The sequence below is a fragment of the Manacus candei genome, unplaced genomic scaffold (assembly GCF_025592945.1).
Source record: "Manacus candei isolate 608988 ecotype Guabito, Panama unplaced genomic scaffold, ASM2559294v1 h1tg000045l, whole genome shotgun sequence".
Classification (NCBI taxonomy): Eukaryota; Metazoa; Chordata; class Aves; order Passeriformes; family Pipridae; genus Manacus; species Manacus candei.
The window spans coordinates 4,294,716-4,312,586 of NW_026138093.1; the positions used below are offsets into that span (position 1 = coordinate 4,294,716).

The following is a 17,871-nucleotide window of genomic DNA, read 5'->3' on the forward strand; positions in this document are numbered from 1 at the left end:
CAGCACAGGCTGCACTGGTAGGGGTCATATTCCGATTGCAGGTGCAAAAAAGACATCTCAGACTAGTCCTGATGGGTCTAGCAGAGGTGATGCTGGTGCTGCCCACAGGCAGAGCAGTGGCTGAAAGCACATTAGGAAGCTCAGACAGACCTACTGAGCACTCACAGTTCAGATGTCTCAGGGACTTGTCAAAATTAATACTTTCTTAATTATTCCTCCCATTCCTCAAGAGTTGGAAACTGGAAACACAATCTCAGGAAATTTCTTTAACCTTATAAAAATCTTTGTCTTGGAAATATTCTGAGAGGGAGCTGGAGCTCTGAGCATGTCCTCCTCCTCTGCACTCCAGATGCTCTCAGAGTTGCACTTAGAGAATCTGTAGTTGTTGGGCAGTGCCAGCTTTCCCAGATGCCTCCAAAAGCTGCAGTCCCATTGCCCTGCATGAACAGACTTCCTGTTCCAAGATCTGTTAAAAATTCTCCCCCAGTGAGGTCTCAGCATCATTCTACATCTGACAGCCTTTAACTTCTCTCTGTCTCACTCCCCTGCCCTGGGTGCTGCAGGCAGTGCCCTCAGCCCTGCTGGGCTGTGCAGAGGAGCTGCTCACCAGCAGAGCTGTCTCTTTGAAGCTCTTCTTGATTGCCAGGGGCTCCCAGTGTGCCAGGAGCCCGGCCCAGCTCAGCAGCAAAGCAGCAGGCCCAGCTCATTTAATGACCCTTGGGGGGGTTTGGTGTTGTTTACATGAGACTCAGTCCCTGAGAGGAAGTTCAAACAACTTCTCAAGAAGTCAAAGTGAGATTGAAACTCTAAAGTTTCCTTTAGTGCTAATGAGTCTCACTGAGGGACACAACTGAGAACGTGTCCCCAGGTTCCAGTTAGAGAAGAAAACTGCAGACAGTGATGACAAAGATGGACAAGCAAGGGAAAGGTGGTTCTGATGCTGAGAAAAAGTGGACTTGTTTCCTTAATCAAACAGGCCAAGCCCTGACCCCCAGCCCCTGGGAAGGGAGATCCTGTCCCTGCCTCATTCCTCAGGGCTCTTCCTGGGGCACTGGGATGTGGGATGTGCAATGCCAAGGGCAGGACCATGGGGTGGCACCTGCCAGGCTGCTGAGCAGGGACAAGGAGGCCATGAGGCCCCAGGGCTGCAAGGGCCACTCCCCTCCTCCTGGCATCAGGGGCACAGACAGCAGCCCTGGCCAAAGGCCTGCAGAAGGTGGCTCTGGCAGGGCCTTTCAGCTTCTCCCCCTCCCTGTCTCCTCTCCAGCCCAGGCTGTCCTACGGTGTCCATGCCCTGCCCCTTTCCCTGCAGGCTGTCGTCATCCCCCCGGCTGCCCCACCTGGCTGGCACCTTCCTGCACTGACATCTCTGCGTCCTCCCTGGCTCTTCCTGCACACACAAAGCCTTGGGCTCATCCAGACTCCTTTGTGACATTGCACCACAACACTGACCTCAGAGGGAAATTTCTTACTTCTGGTCACCAGTCTAGGCCACCCCAGCTGCCCTTGGTGGCACAAGTTCTTTCTTAGGCTGTTTTCTGACAGGAAGAAAAGCTTCACCAGCTCTGACACCCCCCTTCCAGACCTCTCAGGCTACTCCTCTACTGTCCTCAATCTTCACACCACTGACCCCTGAGTCCTCAGCCTCTATATAGGGGTCTTGTGCTTGAGGCCCCAAATTCCTTCCTGAGGGATCTCTGGGACCTCTCCAAGGTTTTGGAAGATGACAATAGAGTGCTCTTATCCCAGGAAACACAGAGGGACACTTTTTCCAAGGGTTGTCTTGTCAGAATGAGGCACAATCTCTTTAAACTTTCTGGCACAAGGGAGCTCTGAGCTCTGGGTACGGAGGGAGCTCCAAGTGCCAACCACTGGAGTGGGAGCTACAAATCATCAGGGCTTGTGTTCTTTGGAGAGCCAGACACTGGTGAGAGTGGTGTGTGTGTGCACATGGAAGGACTTGAAGGGCACAATGAACTGTCTCAAAACACTGTCAAAGCAGGAAAATCCCATAAGACACCGCAACACATAAGCACTGGTGGCAAACAGGAAGGCCTTTAATTCCAAGGCCTAAAGGGAGGTGAAGCTTTGGAAGTAGCCCCCAGGACAGAACTGCACTGTGCAGTGTGTGGGAAAGAGCAGAGAGCCCCAACAGGAAGCCAGGGCTGGTAAGGCAGGTCTGGGGAACCCATCCAGACAAAGATTCCCACCTGCAGACTGGAAGCACACTGGGCAAAACTCCCACCATGGCAAGCTGTGGGAAAGGAAGCAAGTCCTTCTCCACGTGCCAGCCCAAGCTGTGGGAACAGCATCTACCCCCCTGAATACCCGGGGCTTGGGCTGTATAAAAGTGATAGCCCAGAAGCACAACTTGGTGACCCTCCACCAAGCAGAACAGGGTGAAGAAGGACCGGTGGGAGCCTCAGGGATCTCCATGGTGTGATAGATTTATTTCATCTCTGTCTCTCTCTCACTGTCTTCCCACCACCCCCTTCTTCTCTCTCTCTCTCTCTTTCCATTTCTTTCTCTCTCTCTCCCTCCTATTTACTGTTAAATCAAACCTGGACTGCTGACTTTGGCACATGGTCTCCTTTGCAGTTGAATTTGGGCAGAGGCATCTTTTAATAATGGGAACCTGACAGTATCCATGAGGTTTTACAGTGTGGGAATGGCCACTGGATTCCATGAGGTTCCACAGAGTCACAGGGTCCATTTGGCTTCGTAAGGCTCTGCAGTGTGATAATGGACCCTTGATTCCATGGGTTTGCAAAATGTCTCAGGACTCCTTTGGTTCTATCAGGCCCCACATATCACAGTGGCCCCTTGGTTCCATGAGCTTCCACAGTGTCCCAGGAATCCTTTGGTTCCATGAGCCCTGCAGTGTCACAGTGGCCCCTTGATTCCATGAGGTTCTGAAAAGTCTCAGGGTTCCTTTGGTTCCATGAGGCCCTGCAGTGTCACAGTGGCCTCTGAGTCCCCGAGGTTCCTCAGTGTCACAATGGCCCCTGATTCTATGAAGGCCCAAAATGTCTCAGAGCTCCCTTGGTTCCATGAGGCCCTTCATTGCATAATGAATCCTTGGTTCCATGAGATTCCACAGTGTCCCAGGATTCCTTTGATTTCATGAGGCCCTGGAGTGTCACAATGGCCCCTTGATTCCATGAGTTTCCACAGTCTCCCAGGATTACTTTGGTTCCATGAGGCCTTACAGTTATCACAATGGCCTCTTAATTCCATGAGTTTTCACGTTGTCACAATGCTCCTTGATTCCATGAGATTGCCCAGTGTCCCAGGGTTCCTTTGGCTCCAGAAGGCCCTACAGTGTCACAATGGCCCCTTTACTCCTGGATGTTCCACAGTGTCCTTGCTGGAACACACAGGGCTGTAATGTTGTCACCCCTGCAGAGCTGCCTCCAGCTCTGGGCTCCAGCACAGGAAGGACATGGACCTGTTGGAGCGAGTCCAGAGGGGAGCAGCAAGAGGATCAGAGGGATGGAGCAGCTCTGCTGTGAGGAAAGGCTGAGAGAATTGGGATTGTTCAGGCTGGAGAAGAGAAGGCTTTGGGGTGACCTAATTGTGGCCTTGCAGTGCCTGAAGGGAGCCAACAAGAAAGATGGAGAGAGACTTTGGACAAGGGCCTGGAGTGACAGGACAAGGGGAATGGCTTCACACTGAGAAAGGGAAGGGTTAGATGGGATATTAGGAAGAATTTCTGCACTGTGATGGTAGTGAGATCCTGGCACAGGTTGCTCAGAGAAGTTCTGGCTGCCCCATCCCTGGAAGTGTTCATGGCCTAGTTGGATGGGGCTGTGAGCTCTGAGTCTAGTGGAAGGTGTCCCTGCCCATGGCAGGGGGTTGGACTGAGATGCTCTTTAAGGTCCCTTCCCACCCAAACCATTCCATGATTCTGTGACTGGTGGGGGATGTGGTGGTCAGAGCCATTGGGCACAGAGACCCCAAAATGATTTTCCATTCTGGGTGGAGGAAGGAGGGGGCAGTAGAACTGACACCCTGGACTGCTGGTGGTCAGACTTTGTCCTGTTTGGGAGACTGATTGATCTGGGTGTGAGTGTGGATGTGCTGGAGGGCAGGAAGGCTCTGAAGAGGGATCTGGACAGGCTGGATCAAGAAGGCCAAGTTTCAGGGCCCACATTTGGGTCCCAACAACCCCCTGGAACGCTCCAGGCTGGGGGCAGAGGGGCTGGAGAGCTGCTCAGCAGGAAGGGACTTGGGGGTGCTGCCTGACAGCGGCTGGATATGAGGCAGAGTGTGCCCAGGGGGGCAAGAAGGCCAAGGGCATCGTGGCCTTTGTGGAGAAGAGTGTGGCCAGCAGGAGCAGAGAACTGATTGCCCCTCTGTGCTGGGCTCTGGGGAGGCCCCACCTGGAGTGCTGTGTCCAGTTCTGGCCCCTCAGTGCCAAAAGGCCCTTGAGGGGCTGGAGCGTGTCCAGAGAAGGGAATGGAGCTGGGGAAGGCTCTGGAAAACATGTCTGCTGAGGGACGGCTGAGGGAACTGGGCTGGTTGAGTCTGGAGAAGGGGAGGCTCAGGGGGGACCTCATTGCTCTCTGCAATGACCTGAAAGGAGGTTTTAGTGGGGTGGGGGTTGGTCTCTTCTGCAAAGCCTTTAGTGACAGGAAGAGAGGAAATGGCCTTAAATTGCTTTGGGCAAGGTTCATATTAGATATTCAAAAACCCTTTTTCCACTGAGAGAGTGCTCAGGCATTGGAACAAGTAGCCCAGGGAGGTGGTGGAGTCTCTGGAAGCATTCAGGTGGCATCTGGATGTAGCGCTTTGGGATGGGGTTTAGGGGTGATTCTGGTGGTGCTGGGTTGACAGTTGGACTAGAAGATCTGGAAGGTCTCTTCCAATGTTGATGATTCTGTGATTCTCTGACCTGTCATCCCTGTTTGCAGGTTTGTGCTCTAACAAGCCCCTGGGGATGTTTTCTCTGTTGGGCCCACAGAGATTGTGTTGTGTGAGCTTTTTTCCTCTACGATCAAAACAAGGAATAATTAATGCTAAATCCAGCAGGTGGCTTTCAAGTACTAACTTAGTCCAGTTTGTCCAACTGTGTCCAAACAGGTGAGGAAAATCTGGAACTTTAGAAGGGTTAGTTTTTTACCTCATTAGCAGGATATCCAGGGGTGCACCAAGTGCCTTCTAGTGAGGAGCACAAGAGACCAGTAGACATTGACAACATTGTTCTAATGTTAATGTCATTGGAGCACAGAGTGAGATCACTTCTGAGTTATGATTCTTTAATTACTGATTGAGAATAAAGAGAAAATCACATATTTCATGACACTTCAGGATTTATTTCACACTCTTAACAAGAAGGTATTTTGCAGCTGGACTTTGAATAAGGTTCCATGGTATATTGCAAATTTGTATCTCAGGTTAACAGTCTACTTCTTCCCAAAGAAATTCTCAGCAGCTAACACCCTTTCATCATCTGGCTCTTTCCCTGATGGCTTGAGCTTGTTGCTCCTTTGGGTAAATACCCATTTGACACAATGCACTGGGCAGCTTCTGCCAAGTGCCACTGAATCTCACTTCTTCCCTTGCCTTGAGGTAGATGTGCTTTAAGAATGTGGCTGTTCAGATGCCCTGAAATGTCTCTAGTATTTCAGTGGGAAGAAGCTTCAAGATGTGCTGTTTGGCACACCTGAAAAATTCCCTGCCCAGAGAGCCATGGAAATGTAGGTGCTGCTCAGTAATGCCCCTTGACTGGGACAGGCACTGCTGAAGATTTCTTCCTTACCCTCTCTGATTCCATTCCCACTGTTTTGTACAGACTCCTTGGGGTCAGATTTTGCACTGTACAGTTTGATAAGTGTAGTGTAGATGTGTGTTTGAAGGCATGTTCTTCTTCTGCATTCCCTGATCAAATTCAGGAAACTGATACCTGGCCTGAACTTTTTTTTCCCCATAGTACTATTTTTATTTATTTCTCCAGAACAGCTTGAGAAAATGAAGGTACACTAAGCCTCAGTTTACTTGCTGCTGTAATCTCTTCACCTTTTTTCTTTTCCCCTCCCCCAAACTGATGGGTAACTGTGAAACCCAAGGTCAGGAATGTGGTTGGAATTCCAGGCCCCAGTCTGGGGGAGGTGACACTTTCAGCCCCTACCCCCCCCCCCCCCGGGGGAAGAAGCCACTGCTTTGTTTATCAACAGGCAAAGGACAGCCCAGGATTTCTGGCTCTCCAAGCAGCAGCACTGGCAGGGAAGAGAGCTGCTGACTTGGATGGAAGATGGTTGAGAGAAAAGTAGTGATGGCTCACAGGGGGAGAGGAAAAACGTGTTATTTTGGGGTGTAAAGCGGGTGGGATGACAAGCTAACAAGGTAGTGGAAGCCAAGTGAACAGGAAAAGGAGGGCTTAGAGGAGACAGATCAGGACAGAAGGAAGGACCATCAAGTTTCAGCCTCTGAATATCAAATCTTAGGAGATCATGAAGGAAAGTAGAAACGAAGCTCACCTGTCCTTTGGTGAGTTTCCAAATGGATCAGCTGTCATATTTTAGGGTGGGTGTATTCCAGGGAACTTAACACAGAAAAGTGACCTCATCAAATGACACATGTATAGGGATTCCTTATGGGTGATTTTTATATGAGAGAACACATACACATGCAAAGATTTGAAAGCATTTTGGAATAAAAAATATTGAAAAAGAGCCAAATCTATAAATAGACACCTGGAGAGATACTCAGTACAAACAATATATTTGCATTTTCATGTTTTGCTCATGTGCACATGTAAATCAGTTTGTAGGACCTGTATTCTGAGTGCATATAGTCATACAGAGAACTATACATAAAGACATCATATTGAAGTTCTGATTTGATCCCCAAATCTATGTTTATCAAATTGTTACTTAAAGATGTTCTAATACAGTACCGTGCATTAGTACCTCTCATTTTAAAATGTGTTAAAAACAGATTTTTTTTCCTTGATGTTTCTACAGAGTACTTATATTTTACTCTTCATTTCAGAGCTCTTTAATTCAGTGCTCACAAGCCAATCTACATCTTGATGACAGAGTTCCCATTTAACAATATAGGCAGCATAATGCTACTGGTAATTAAGCTTTTTATACCTGCTTTTATACAGTGGTCTGAGCTGTAGTTTAACTGTATTTATACCATGTTTGTAGGAAGCAGGCCCAGTCTTCACAAAGGTAAATACATAACACTGGAATCTCTCTGCTGTTAACAGACACAAACATGTCTATTGAACCTGTATACTTTGGAATTTGCTTCTGTTGCTCTATTTACTTGGTAAAATGCTTTGAAACAGATCTGGAGAGGGCATCTGTGTTTCCATTTGTGAGTGCTATTACTGCATTTTGAGGGTGTGCACTGATTTGTTTTGATCTAAAAGACTGCCATGTGCATCATGTTAGGGTTTCAGTCACCAAAGATTTTGTATCAGAGCAAAAGTTGAAGGTGAAAATCTATGCCCTTATGGCTGAGGATGAAAAAAGGATCAGTCCAGAAGTGTGGTATACCCCTGAGACTGTAGGAAAATTGAATATTGAGCCCTTTGAAATATCTGTGAAGGATCCAGACAAACCTATTAGAGTAAAACAATACCCAAACCCTCATGAAGGAAGAATCGGCCTTAAGCCTACTGTAGAGAGGCTGTTGGCACAGGGATTGCTAGAACCTTGCATGTCTCCCCATAACACGCCCATCCTAACTGTGAAAAAGCCTGATGGGACCGACCGACTGGTACAAGATCTGAGGGAGGTCAATAAACAAACAGTGACAAGGTTCCCAGTAGTCGCTAACCCTTACACCTTACTAAGCCAAATTTCCCCGGAACATCAATGGTACAGTGTGATAGACCTGAAAGACGCTTTTTGGACCTGTCCCCTTAAGGTGGAGAGTAGAAATTACTTTGCCTTCGAGTGGAAAGACCCAGACACTCATAGAAAACAACAACTGAGGTGGACAGTCTTGCCCCAGGGGTTTACAGAGTCTCCAAACTTGTTTGGGCAAGCCCTGGAACAGCTATTAGAGTCCTTCAAACCTTGTGAAGGAACAGTTTTAGTACAGTATGTTGATGATTTGCTAATAGCTGGAAAAGATGCTGAAACTGTGAGAGATGAGAGTATCAGACTCCTGAATTTCCTGGGTGAAAAGGGTCTGAAAGTGTCCAAGTCCAAACTACAATTTACAGAGGAAAAAGTAAAATATCTAGGGCATTGGTTAAGTAAGGGATGTAAAAGACTGGATCCTGATAAAGTGAAAGGAATACTGCCCTTGTCTATGCCTAAGAATAAAAGACAAATTAGGCAAATTCTAGGTCTCTTAGGATACTGCAGACAGTGGATAGAGAACTACAGTAATAAAATTCTTGTATGAGAAGCTAGTTAAAGAAGGACTGGTGAAGTGGAGCGACGAGGACGAGAGCAGGCTAGAAAGATTAAAAGAAGATCTGATAAATGCCCCTGTCCTTAGTCTTCCAGACATTAGAAAACCTTTCTATTTGTTTGTAAATGTTGAAAATGGAACAGCTTACGGGGTCTTAACGCAGAAATGGGCTGAGCATAAAAAACCTGTGGGGTACTATTCTAAAATTCTAGATCCAGTTAGTAGAGGCCCACCTGTTTACAAGCGATAGTAGCTACTGCACTATCAGTGGAAGAGGCAATTAAAGTAACCTTTGGAGGAGAACTGAAGGTGTATACTCCACACGATATCCGAGGAGTATTGAAACAGAGGGCAGAAAAATGGTTAACTGATAGCTGGTTATTAAAGTATGAAAGTATTCTGCTTAATACTTCCAAATTAGAACTGGAAGTAACACACTTGCAAAACCCAGCTCAGTTTCTGTATGGTGAACCCCAAGGGAGTGTAGTACATGATTGCACACAGGTCATAAGCCTCCAAACTAAAATTAGAGAATATCTTGAAGAAGAAGAGTTAGATACAGGTGAAAACCTTTATATCGATGGTTCATCTAGAGTTGTAGATGGGAAGAGAAGATCTGGTTATGCCATAGTGGATGAAATTACCTTTCAAGTTAGGGAATCTGGATCCTTGAGTAATACATGGTCAGCCCAAGTGTGTGAGTTATATGCTCTATTAAGATCTCTGCAGTTGTTGAATGGAAAAACAGGGACCATATTTACAGATTAAGGAAAAAGGGACTTGTAACTCAAAGACCACCTCTAGATATATCCATTCACAAATTCCGGCCAGGTGACAAGGTGTTAATTAAAACATGGAAAGAGACCTCTTTAACTCCACGATGGGAGGGGCCTTTTGTTGTTCTTCTCCCCACAGATACTGCCGTGCCAACAGCTGAGCGAGGGTGGACCCAGGCGTCAAGGGGGAAAGGACCAGTAAAGGACTCTGAGTGGAAAGTAACATCAAGCCCCGGAGATTTGCATATGAGGATTAAAAGAGTACAGCCAACAGATGAACCCTGATGGAGATGTTGTAAGATCTAGTTTGTATACTTTCTTTCAGATACCCCAAGGACAAACTTTAAAGAAAGTAAACTTTCTTTCCTGGACTCTGGAGAGACTACCTGAACAGACCGGAGGCTCAGAACTGTATCAGATAGTTGGAACTCAAACTTTCTGTGGTGGCACCTTTTGTCTGGCAGGAATCGACAGTTGGATTCAATTTTTCAGGAAGTGGGACCGACCATTGCAGACCAGAGCTAAAAAAAGGGAACAGCAGCTCTTTCCACCAGGAAAAAAAGTTTGGATCCTTTGCCTTCAGGTGCAGTTGTTGGGGCAGCCTGGGCACTTCTTGGGCAGGAAAAGACCTTTCTGTGGTGGCACCATTTCTGTGGTAGGAATCTTTAGCTGGATTCAGCATTTCAGGAGGTGGGACCGGCCATTGCAGAGCAGGGCTGAAAAAAGGGAACAGCAGCTCTTTCCACCAAGAAAAAAAGTCTGGAAGCTTTGGCTTCAGGTGCAGTTTGTGGGGCAGACTGGGCACTTCTTGGGCAGGAAGACCTTTCTGTGGTGGCACCATTTCTCTGGCAGGAATCTTCATTTACATTGAATTTTCCAGGAGGTGGGAACGGCCATTGCAGCGCAGGGTTAAAAAAAGGGAACAGCAGCTCTTTCCATCAGGAAAAAAAGTCTGGAAGCTTTGGCTTTGAGATACAGTTTGTGGGGCAGCCTGGGAACTTCTTGGGCAGCAAAGAGCTTTCTGTGGTGGTACCTTTTGTCTGGCAGTAATCTTCATTTGGATTCAATTTTTCAGGAGGTGGGACCGGCCATTGCAGCGCAGAGCTGAAAAAAGGGAACAGCAGCTCTTTCCACCGGGATAAAAAGTCTGAAACCTTCTGCTTTGAGGTGCAGTTGTTCGGGCAGCCTGGGCACTTTTTGGGCATCAAAGAGCTTTCTGCGGTGGCACATTTGTCTGGCAGGAATGTTCATTTCTATCTAATTTTCCAAGAGGTGGGACCAGGTATTGCAGAGCAGGCCTGAAAAAAGGGAACAGCAGCTCTTTCTATCAGGAAAAAAGCATGGAAGCTTTGGCTTCAGGTGTAGTTGGTGGGGCAGCCTGGGCACTTCTTGGGCAGCAAGAGTTTTCTGTGGTGGCACCTTTTGTCTGGCAGGAATCTTCATTTACATTGAATTTTCCAGGAGGTGGGACCGGCCATTGCAGCGCAGGTCTGAAAAAAGGGAACAGCAGCTCTTTCCACCAGGAAAAAAAGTCTGGAAGCTTTGACTTCAGGTGCAGCTTGTGGGGCAGTCTGGGCACTTCCTGGGCAGGAAGGGTTTTCTGCGGTGGCACCTTTTGTCTGGCAGGAATCTTCATTTGGAGAAAATTTTTCAGGAGGTGGGACAAGACATTGCAGCGCAGGCCTGAAAAAAGGGAACAGCAGCTCTTTCCACCAGGAAAAAAGGCAGGAAGCTTTGGTTTCAGGTGAAATTTTTGGGCAGCTTGGCACTTCTTGGGCATCAAGACCTTTCTGTGGTGGCACCTTTTGTCTGGCAGGAATCTTCAGTTGGATTCAATTTTTTAAAAAGTGGGACAAGTCATTTCAGTGCAGGGCAGAAAAATGGGAACAGCAACTCTTTCCACCAGGAAAAGAAGCCTGGAAGCTTTGGCTTCAGGTGCAGTTGTTAGGCAGCCTGGGCACTTCTTGGGCAGGAAGAGTTTTCTGTGGTGGCACCTTTTGTCTGGCACGAATGTTCATTTACATTATGTTTTCCAGGAGGTGGGACCGGTCATTGCAGCGCAGACCTGAAAAAAGGGAACAGCATCTCTTTCCTCCAGGAAAAAAGTCTGGAAGCTTTGGCTTCAGGTGCACTTGTTGTGCAGCCTGGGCACTTCTTGGGCAGGAAAACCTTTCTCTGGTGGCAGCTTTTGTCTGGCAGTAATCTTCATTTGGATTCAATTTTTCAGGAGGTGGGACCAGCCATTACAGCGCTGAGCTGAAGAAAGGGAACAGCAGCTCTTTCTACCAGGAAAAAAAGTCTGGAAGCTTTGGTTTTGAGGTACAGTTTGTGGGGCAGCCTGGGAACTTCTTGGGCAGCAAAGAGCTTTCTGTGGTGGTACCTTTTGTCTGGCAGTAATCTTCATTTGGATTCAATTTTTCAGGAGGTGGGACCAGCCATTGCAGCACAGGGCTGAAAAAAGGGAACAGCAGCTCTTTCCACCAGGAAAAAAAAGTCTGGAAGCTTTGGTTTTCAGGTGTAGTTGGTGGGGCAGCCTGGGCACTTCTTGGGCAGCATGAGATTCCTGTGGTGGCACCTTTTATCTAGGAGGAATCTTCATTTGGATTCAATTTTCCAGGCGGCGGGACTGGCCATTGCAGCGCAGGCCTGAAAAAAGGGAACAGCAGCTCTTTCCACCAGGAAAAAAAGTCTGGATCCTTTGGCTTCAGGTGCAGTTTTTGGGCAGCCTGGGCACTTCTTGGGCAGGAAGAGTTTTCTGTGGCGGCACCTTTCGTCTGGCAAGAATCTTCATTCGGAGTTAAGTTTTCAGGAAATGGGAGAAGCCATTGAAGCGCAGGCCTGAAAAAAAAAAAACAGCAGCTCTTTTCTACTGGGAAAAAAAATCTGAAAGCTTTGGCTTCAGGTGCAGTTTGTTGGGGCAACCAGGGCACCTCTTGGGCAGGAAGACCTTTCTGTGGTGGCACCTTTTGTCTGGCAGGATTCTTCGTTTGAATTAAATTTTTTAGGAGGTAGGACCGGTCATTGCAGCGCAGAGCAGAAAAAAGGGAACAGCAGCTCTTTCCACCAGGAGAAAAAGTCTGGATCCTTTGGCTTCAGATGTAGTTGTTGGGGCAGCCGGAGCACTACTTGGGCAGGAAGGGTTTTCTGCGGTGGCACCTTTTGTCTGGCAGGAATCTTCATTTGGATTCAATCTTCCAGGAGGTGGGACCGGCCACTACAGCGCAGGCCTGAAAAAAGGGAATAGCAGTTCTTTCCACCAGGAAAAAAAGTCTGGATCCTTTGACTTCAGGTGCAGTGTGTTGGGCAGCCTGGGCACCTCTTGGGCAGGAAGAGTTTTCTGTGGTGGCACCTTGTGTCTGGAAGGAATCTTCAGTTGGATTCAGTTTTTTAAAAGGTGGGACAAGCCCATTTAGCGCAGGCCTGAAAAAAGGGAAGAGTAGCTCTTTCCACCAGGAAAAAAAGTCTGGAAGCTTTGGCTTTGAGGTGCAGTTGTTGGGCAGGCTGGGGAGTTCTTGGGCATCAAATAGCTTTCTGTGGTGGCATCTTTTGTCTGGCAGGAATCTTCAGTTGGATTCAATTTTTCAAAAGGTGTGACCGACCATTGCAGAGCAGGGCTGAAAAAAAGGGAAAAGCAGCTCTTTCCACCAGGAAAAAAAGTCTGGATCCTTTGGCTTTGAGGTGCAGTTTATGGGGCAGCCTGGGGAGTTCTTGGGCATCAAATAGCTTTCTCTGGTGGCACCTTTTGTCAGGCAGGAATCTTCATTTGGATAGATATTTTTAAAAGGTGGGACCAGCCATTGCAGCGCAGGTTTGAAAAAAGGGAACAGCAGCTCTTTCCACCAGGAAAAAAAGTCTGGAAGCTTTGGTTTCTGGTGCAGATGTTGGGGCAGCCCGGGCACTTCTTGGGCAGCAAGAGTTTTCTGTGGTGGCACCTTTTGTCTGGCAGGAATCGTGATTTGGATAGATATTTTTAAAAGGTGGGACCAGCCATTGCAGCGCAGGGCAGAAAAAAGGGAACAGCAGCTCTTTCCACCAGGAAAAAAAGTCTAGAACCTTTGGCTTTGAGGTGCAGTTGTTTAGGTAGCCTGAAGACTTCTTGGGCATCAAAGAGCTTTCTGTGGTGGCACCTTTTGTCTGGCACGAATGTTCATTTACATTATGTTTTCCAGGAGGTGGGACCGGCCATTGCAGCGCAGACCTGAAAAAAGGGAACAGCAGCTCTTTCCTCCAGGAAAAAAAGTCTGGATCCTTTGGCTTCAGGTGCAGTTGTTGGGCAGCCTGGACACTTCTTGGGCAGGAAGGACTTTCTGTGGTGGCACCTTTTGTCTGGCAGGAATCCTCAGTTGGATTCAATTTTTCAAAAGGTGGGACCGGCCATTGCAGAGCACGGCTGAAAAAAGGGAACAGCAGCTCTTTCTACCAGGAAAAAAAGTCTGGAAGCTTTGGTTTCTGGTGCAGATGTTGGGGCAGCCTGGGCACTTCTTGGGCAGGAAGACCTTTCTGTGGTGGCACCTTTTGTCTGGCAGGAATCTTCATTTGGATTCAATTTTCCAGGAGGAAGGACCGGCCATTGCAGCAGGGCAGAAAAAAGGGAACAGCAGCTCTTTCCACCAGGAAAAAAAGTCTAGAACCTTTGGCTTTGAGGTGCAGTTGTTTTGGTAGTCTGAAGACTTCTTGGGCATCAAAGAGCTTTCTGTGGTGGCACCTTTTGTCTGGCACGAATGTTCATTTACATTATGTTTTCCAGGAGGTGGGACCGGCCATTGCAGCGCAGACCTGAAAAAAGGGAACAGCAGCTCTTTCCCTAAGGAAAAAAAGTCTGGAAGCTTTGGCTTCAGGTGCAGTTGTTGGGCAACCTGGGCACTTCTTGGGCAGCAAGAGTTTTCTGTGGTGGCACCTTGTGTCTGGCAGGAATCTTCAGTTTGATTCAGTTTTTTAAAAGGTGGGACAAGCCCTTTTAGCGCAAGCCTGAAAAAAGGGAACAGCAGCCCTTTCCACCAGGAAAATAAGGCTGGATCCTTTGACTTTCAGGTGCAGTTTGTGAGGCAGTCTGGGCACTTCTTGGACATCAAATAGCTTTCTGTGGTGCCACCTTTTGTCTTGCAGGAATCTTCATTTGGATTGATATTTTTAAAAGGTGGGACCGGCCATTGCAGCGCAGGGCTGAAAAAGGGGAACAGCAGCTCTTTCTACCAGGAAAAAAAGTCTGGAAGCTTTGGCTTTGAGGTACAGTTTGTGGGGCAGCCTGGGCACTTCTTGGGCAGCAAAGAGCTTTCTGTGGTGGTACCTTTTGTCTATGAGGAATCTTCATTTGGATTCAATTTTCCAGGCGGCGGGACTGGCCATTGCAGCGCAGGGCTGAAAAAAGGGAACAGCAGCTCTTTCCACCAGGAAAAAAAGTCTGGAAGCTTTGGCTTTAGGTGCAGTTTTTGGGCAGCCTGGGTACATCTTTGGCAGGAAGAATTTTCTGTGGCGGCACCTTTCGTCTGGCAAGAATCTTCATTTGGAGTTAAGTTTTCAGGAAATGGGAGAAGCCATTGAAGCGCAGGCCTGAAAAAAAAAAACAGCAGCTCTTTTCTACTGGGAAAAAAAATCTGAAAGCTTTGGCTTCAGGTGCAGTTTGTTGGGGCAACCAGGGCACCTCTTGGGCAGGAAGTCCTTTCTGTGGTGGCACCTTTTGTCTGGCAGGAATCTTCATTTGGATTCAATTTTCCAGGAGGAAGGACCGGCCATTGCAGCGCTGGGCTGAAAAAAGGGAACAGCAGCTCTTTCCACAGGGAAAAAAGTCTGGAAGCTTTGGCTTCAGGTGCAGTTGTTGGGCAGCCTGGGCACTTCTTGGGCAGAAAGAGTTTTCTATGGTGGCACCTTTTGTCTGGCAGGAATCTTCAGTTGGATTCAGTTTTTTAAAAGGTGGGACAAGCCCTTTCAGCGCAGGCCTGAAAAAGGGGAAGAGCAGCTCTTTCCCACCAGGAAAAAGTCTGGATCTTTTGGCTTTGAGGTGCAGTTTATGGGGCAGGCTGGGGAGTTCTTGGGCATCAAATAGCTTTCTGTGGTGGCACCTTTTGTCTGGCAGGAATCTTCATTTGGATAGATATTTTTAAAACGTGGGACCGGCCATTGCAGCGCAGGGCAGAAAAAAGGGAACAGCAGCTCTTTCCACCAGGAAAAAAAGTCTAGAACCTTTGGCTTTGAGGTGCAGTTGTTTGGGTAGCCTGAAGACTTCTTGGGCATCAAAGAGCTTTCTGTGGTGGCACCTTTTGTCTGGCAAGAATGTTCATTTACATTATGTTTTCCAGGAGGTGGGACCGGCCATTGCAGCGCAGACCTGAAAAAAGGGAACAGCAGCTCTTTCCTCCAAGAAAAAAGTCTGGAAGCTTTGGCTTCAGGTGCAGTTGTTGGGCAGCCTGGGCTCTTCTTGGGCAGGAACACCTTTCTCTGGTGGCACCTATTGTCTGGCAGGAATCTTCATTTGGATTCAATTTTTCAGGAGTGGGGACCAGCCATTGCAGCGCTGAGCTGAAAAAAGGGAACAGCAGCTCTTTCTACCAGGAAAAAAACTCTGGAAGCTTTGGCTTCAGGTGCAGTTGTTGGGCAGCCTGGGCACTTCTTGGGCAGCAAGAGTTTTCTGTGGTGGCACCTTGTGTCTTGCAGGAATCTTCAGCTGGAGTAAATTTTCCAGGAGGTGGGACCGGTCATTGCAGCGCTGGGCTGAAAAAAGGGAACAGCAGCTCTTTCTACCAGGAAAAAGTTCTGGAAGCTTTGGCTTTGAGGTGCAGTTGTTGGGCAGGCTGGGGAGTTCTTGGGCATCAAATAGCTTTCTCTGGTGGCACCTTTTGTCTGGCAGGAATCTTCAGTTGGATTCAGTTTTTTAAAAGGTGGGATAAGCCTTTTCAGCGCAGGCCTGAAAAAAGGGAAGAGCAGCTCTTTCCCACCAGGAAAAAAAGTCTGGATCCTTTGGTTTTGAGGTGCAGTTTGTGGGGCAGCCTGAGCACTTCTTGGGCAGTAAAGAGCTTCCTGTGGTGGCAACTTTTGTCAGGCAGGAATCTTCATTTGGATAGATATTTTTAAAAGGTGGGACCAGCCATTGCAGCGCAGGCCTGAAAAAAGGGAACAGCAGCCCTTTCCACCAGGAAAAAAAGTCTGGAAGCTTTGGTTTCTGGTGCAGATGTTGGGGCAGCCTGGGCACTTCTTGGGCAGGAAGACCTTTCTGTGGTGGCACCTTTTGTCTGGCAGGAATCTTCAGCTGGAGTAAATTTTCCAGGAGGTGGGACCGGTCATTGCAGCGTTGGGCCGAAAAAAGGGAACAGCAGCTCTTTCTACCAGGAAAAAAAAGTCTGGAAGCTTTGGCTTCGAGGTGCAGTTGTTTGGGTAGCCTGGGCACTTCTTGGGCAGGAACACCTTTCTCTGGTGGCACCTTTTGTCTGGCAGGAATCTTCATTTGGATTCAATTTTTCAGGAGTTGGGAACAGCCACTGCAGCGCTGGGCTGAAAAAAGGGAACAGCAGCTCTTTCTACCAGGAAAAAAAGTCTGGATCTTTTGGCTTTGAGGTGCAGTTTGTGGGGCAGCCTGAGCACTTCTTGGGCAGTAAAGAGCTTCCTGTGGTGGCACCTTTTGTCAGGCAGGAATCTTCATTTACATTATGTTTTCCAGGAGGTGGGACCGGCCATTGCAGCGCAGGGCAGAAAAAAGGGAAGAGCAGCTCTTTCCCACCAGGAAAAAAAGTCTGGATCCTTTGGCTTTGAGGTGCAGTTGTTTGGGTAGCCTGAAGACTTCTTGGGCATCAAAGAGCTTTCTGTGGTGGCACCTTTTGTCTGGTACGAATGTTCATTTACATTATGTTTTCCAGGAGGTGGGACCGGCCATTGCAGCGCAGACCTGAAAAAAGGGAACAGCAGCTCTTTCCTCCAGGAAAAAAAGTCTGGATCCTTTGGATTCAGGTGCAGTTGTTGGGCAGCCAGGACACTTCTTGGGCAGGAAGGACTTTCTGTGGTGGTACCTTTTGTCTGGCACGAATCTTCAGTTGGATTCAATTTTTCAAAAGGTGGGACCGGCCATTGCAGAGCAGGGCTGAAAAAAGGGAACAGCAGCTCTTTCCACAGAGAAAAAAGTCTGGAAGCTTTGGCTTCTGGTGCAGTTGTTGGGCAGTCTGGGCACTTCTTGGGCAGGAAGAGTTTTCTGTGGTGGCACCTTTTATCTGGCAGGAATCTTCAGTTGGATTCAGTTTTTTAAAACGTGGGACAAGTCCTATCAGCGCAGGCCTGAAAAAAGGGAAGAGCAGCTCTTTCTACCAGGAAAAAAAGTCTGGAAGCTTTGGTTTCTGGTGCAGATGTTGGGGCAGCCTGGGCACTTCTTGGGCAGGAAGACCTTTCTGTGGTGGCACCTTTTGTCTGGCAGGAATCTTCATTTGGATAGATATTTTTAAAAGGTGGGACCGGCCATTGCAGCGCAGGGCAGAAAAAAGGGAACAGCAGCTCTTTCCACCAGGAAAAAAAGTCTGGATCCTTTGGCTTTGAGGTGCAGTTGTTTGGGTAGCCTGAAGACTTCTTGGGCATCAAAGAGCTTTCTGTGGTGGCACCTTTTGTCTGGCACGAATGTTCATTTACATTATGTTTTCCAGGAGGTGGGACCGGCCATTGCAGCGCAGACCTGAAAAAAGGGAACAGCAGCTCTTTCCTCCAGGAAAAAAAGTCTGGATCCTTTGGCTTCAGGTGCAGTTGT

At 48.0% G+C, this 17,871-nt stretch overlaps 2 pseudogenes; one reads left to right on the forward strand and one right to left on the reverse strand.

Annotated features, from left to right (window-relative positions):
- Positions 1-17,871, forward strand: part of LOC127474815 (zinc finger protein 208-like) — a 1,262,639-nt pseudogene that overhangs the window by 931,119 nt on the left and 313,649 nt on the right.
- LOC127474817 (zinc finger protein 850-like) overlaps positions 1-17,871 on the reverse strand; it is a 594,864-nt pseudogene that overhangs the window by 556,357 nt on the left and 20,636 nt on the right.